We start from the raw sequence: 5000 nt of genomic DNA, 5'->3' as shown, positions 1-5000 counted from the left end.
GAAAGACACATAAATGGAATATTCTGCTCTACATACAGCTTGTTAACAAACATTACGGTGACGTTTAACTATTTAGATAAGAGAAGAGTAAATGTTAGAGCGACATCAAGAAATACAGCTTCCCGTATCGAAATATTGAAATCTGGAATGATTTGAAGGAAGAGGTGGTTGTGGCAAACAGTCAATACATGTTTAAGGAGAAACTGGATAAATATGGTTATGGAGACGGAACAAAATGAGTTTCTGATTGTGCCCTGTACAATACAACTAGGTAAATACGAAGGCACAAGATCAAGACGAACAGGATTACCTTCCCATGTAAGTCAGTGTGCCCTAAAAATGAGAAAACGTTCCCTTCTCGAGCGGAAACAATTATATTCTCAATAGAGGCCGCTTCAGGGAGCCTTGTGTGTGTGTGTGTGTGTGTGTGTGTGTGTGTGTGTGTGTGTGTGTGTGTGTGTGTGTGTGTGTGTGTGTGTGTGTGTGTGTGTGTGTGTTCAGGTCAAGTTGTAGAGGGGTGAGGAATGGCGGAGTGTAAGAGAGGGATCGCCAAGCCTGGAAGACAGAATATCTATACTCGTGAGGAAACTTGTCTGAATAGGAGTGAAGAAACTATGTGGGTGACGGACGAGTGATAAATGGTGTGTTTTTTTCTTTGCATTCAAACAGAGAGAGAGAGAGAGAGAGAGAGAGAGAGAGAGAGAGAGAGAGAGAGAGAGAGAGAGAGAGAGAGAGAGAGAGAGAGAGAGAGAGAGAGAGAGAGATGGGGGGGAGGGAGATGGCCGGTTTGGATGGGGATTAGCGGTAGATTACCACCTCACCCACATCTTCCTGGTCACCGAAGTCAATCCAAACTAAAACCGCGCCGCCCGCTTTCCGCCAGCCAATGTCAGGTTTTGAAGGACAGCATATGCCCTGCCCTCACCACCTGCTGCTTCCCTGCCCCAGTTTATGTGAGACAGAGTATACCACTATTACTACTACATATATTTCAGGAATGTCACATTTAGTACAGGTGACAGATCGCACCTCACCTCACCCCACCACGTGTCTGATACGGGCACACCTGGTCAAACACACCTTCCCTCTCCTCCCTGGGATTATCATATGGACCCATGTTAATCCTTCCGTCTCTTAATGTTCGCCGTTGTTAATTCCCACGTGGATAAGACAGCCAAGGAACACTACTAACGGATTCTAACACAAACTGGGGAGAGAAAAAAAAAAAAAAAAACTCTCATCACTACAGAAATACCCTTCAAATTTCTGGAGAAGACTTTCACACCTGTCTGGCAGAGTAACGCCCAAAACCCACAACTTAATAGACCAAAAAACACGAAACACTACACTCCACAAAGCCAAGAAGAATACTTAGGGAAGTTTGGAGCAACATATCCCAAAACAATGTAAACTACCGAGGCAACACAACTACCACGGTAGCCGAACACCTGAGACACACCATGCATACAGTTCTCCCAGGTAACATCTCAGACCTAACCCGCCTTAATTCTGACTCGATCCTCACTGCAACAATCACTCATGGAGAAACAAAAAATGTAATGACACACGAAAAAAAAAAAAAAAAACTTGCCCAGGCCAAAGCGGTGTTAATAAAACAATCTTAGAGCACATTCCAGAAACAGCCACGACAGAACTCACTAACATATTCAATGCCTCTCCATCAGCAGGATACTTTCCCGACTCATGAAAAAAAAAAAAAAAGCAGCTATCAAACTCATACCAAAAGCCAATCAATCCCCCAAATTGCCAGACATCCTTATTACTGATCCTCGGCGAAATCTTTGATAGAATTATAAATTGCAGACTAAGAACACATCTAGAACACCAAAATCCTTATACACTCGTCACAGTGAAGTATTTTCTTATGTGCGGCAAGAACAAACCTGCTATAGAGGTGACAATCTTGTCAGAAACTTCTGAGCAGCAAGGCATGGGCGCATCAGGATGTCGCTGACCGTCACTCATGTCGTGGCTTTCCACAACTCTGTTCTTGGTCAAGCTGTTATTTGTCATATCAGTTGGTGATGGGATTTGGGAGGATTACTGGCGTCGCTGGAGGCTGTAAGGATGGTAAGAGGTGACACAAGACTACAGTTACCTCTGTATGTTTCTTCTACTTCATTATGCATGAGAAGCTTCTTGTAAGCAGAGCAAATCTGCCGAGCTGTAAGATTATTGTTATTTCCCCCCACAGATCTAATTCTTCCAAAAAATTGCTCAATATTATCCTGGTTGAATTTGTAAGTCAGGAGAGAGTGGCTGGGCGTGCTGCGTGGTGGGGGATAATAATAATAATTAGTAGTAGTAGTAATAATAATTAATAATAATTATTACTACTACTACTACTAATAATAATAATAATCCTACTAGTACTACTACTACTACTATTAATAATAATAATCATACTACTACTACTACTACTACTACTAATAATAATAATAATAATAATCCTACTACTACTACTATTAATAATAATAATCATACTACTACTACAACTACTACTACTACTACTACTATTAATACAGGTAATATTACTACTGCTTTTACTAGTATTAGTATTATTTCTACTACTACAACTACTCCTACTCCTACTACTACTACTACTACTAATTACTAAATACTACTACAACTACTACTAGTATTACTACTACTACTCCTACTACTACTACTACTACTGCTACTACTACTACTACTACTAGTACTACTACTACTACTAGTAATAATAATAGTAATAATAATAATAATAATAATAATAATAATAATAATAATAATAATAATAATAATATAATAATAATAATAATAATAATAACAATAATAATAATAATAATAATAATAATATTATTATTATTATTATTATTATTATTTTTTTTTTTATTACTACTACTACTACTACTACTATTACTAGTACTGATACTACTATCACTGCGACTACTAGTGTGTTATCTTTTCTTCACCAAAACTCAATAAATTTATAACATTTATTAACATTTTTTTTAATATTTTTTTTTCTATCACGGGAAGAGGATGTGATAACACACACACACACACACACACACACACACACACACACACACACACACACACACACACACACACACACACACACACACAGGGATATCTTGATGTACAGAGAACGAAAAGACTACTAGTACTACTCGTACTACCACTAATGCTAATACTGCTATTGCTCCTACTACTAGTACACTGCTACTACTACTATTACTACTAATATTACTAATGGTTAGCTTCACTGTTTCAAAACCGCCGCACCTTCCACCTTTCCTTAATTAGTGAGACCCGCGCCCACCTGAGCATGAGACGCCCACCTCACTCAACACTCACAGAGACAACAGTAACAAAGCCTCACTGCAATAACTGTCACGCCTTCCTCAGAGAGAGAGAGAGAGAGAGAGAGAGAGAGAGAGAGAGAGAGAGAGAGAGAGAGAGAGAGAGAGAGAGAGAGAGAGAGAGAGAGAGAGAAACTCCAAGAAGGCAAGTTTGTTTGTTAATGAAGTAAACAGGTTGTTGTGTGGCGTTGTGTGTGGCGTGATGGTGTGGTGTGGTGTGGTGTGGCGGTGCAAACATTTCTTGCCTGTCTTAACTACGTCAACACCACTCCCCCCTCCACCAAGGACCCACTCCCCCAACGCCCCACTCTTACAATGCTCTCCCACCCCCTCAAGGCCTCACCCCCATAATGTCCTCATACTGTCCCCGAAGGCCCCACTCCCATAATGCCCTCCAACTCTCTCCAGGCTCCATCCCATAATGCTCTCCCTCCCCCAAGATCAAATCCCATAATGCCCTCCCACTCTCCCCAGGCCCCACCCCGAGGCCCTCCCCCACACCCCAGGACCCACTCTCATAATGCCCTCCCCCTCCCTCCAGGTCCCACTCCCATGATGCCCTCCCTCTCTCCCCCAGGTCCCACTCCCATATTGCTCCCTCCCTCCCATGTCCCACTCCCATAAAGCCCTCCCCTCCCCAAGACCCCCCACTCACACATCACCCCTGCCCTCCCATCCCCCAGTGAATCACTGCGGCATCCTGGAGTTCGTTTCTCTGTCTGTTCATTCCTTACAATAACATTTTCCTCTTGTCGTTTTCTACAAGGCGTCGCGTGTCCCCTTACAGCAGAGTGGCGCCAACACGCTAAGGAGGGAAGGGCGGGGGTGGAGGAGCCTTACGCCATGCTGTCTTGTCCCCACACACTAGTTCACCAGCAGCAGCAGGGACTTCACCACTTGCTACCGCCCGACAACTGCCCAGCTACTCTGCAGCCAGTCCTTTCCACGTAATGGCCGCGGCGTCACGTGCAGGATGTTTTCACTTCCTGTCCTTCCTGTCGCTCGCTACGGAGCTCCTAGCGTGCACAGGACACACACACACACACAGACACACACACGACAGTCATGGAGAGAGTCTTGCCGTGCCCGCTGCTGCTCCTGCTGCTCCTGGCGCTAAGTCCTGGAGGCGCACCAAGCCCCCACCCTGGCCCAGGACTGCAGTGCTGCCGACACAGTAGTGAAGAAAGGACAACCACAAGTCATCAACGCCACACAAGTCACCATGCACGGTGAACGATATGGCGCTCATCTTACTTTGTTTGTGAAGCCTGAGAGTGACTTTGAGGGCGTCAGTCTTTATGCGAGGACACGTGACAGGACTCTCCACATTGCCTGGTTCCCTGCCGAGGAATGTTTCCCGCGCGACGGCACGTGGCTGCAATTCAGGGCGATGATTTCCACAACCAGGACGGGTCTTGAGTTTCGCTTCAGGTCTCCTGCATGCTGGAAGGAGTGCGAGACCAACACTGTCCAGGCAATGCCCACGACCCTCAGTGTGGTGGCTCACGGCCCTTCCAGGTGGTTGACCGGACACCCACCTGAAAACTGTCGGTTCCAGATGTTACGTGAATTACAACGCGACAAAATGGAAAGGTGCATGCACCCCTCCCATCCACCACCACCACCTCCACC

Source organism: Scylla paramamosain, chromosome 44, assembly GCF_035594125.1.
Source record: "Scylla paramamosain isolate STU-SP2022 chromosome 44, ASM3559412v1, whole genome shotgun sequence".
NCBI lineage: Eukaryota > Metazoa > Arthropoda > Malacostraca > Decapoda > Portunidae > Scylla > Scylla paramamosain.
Note: the sequence above shows the minus strand (reverse complement) of the source record.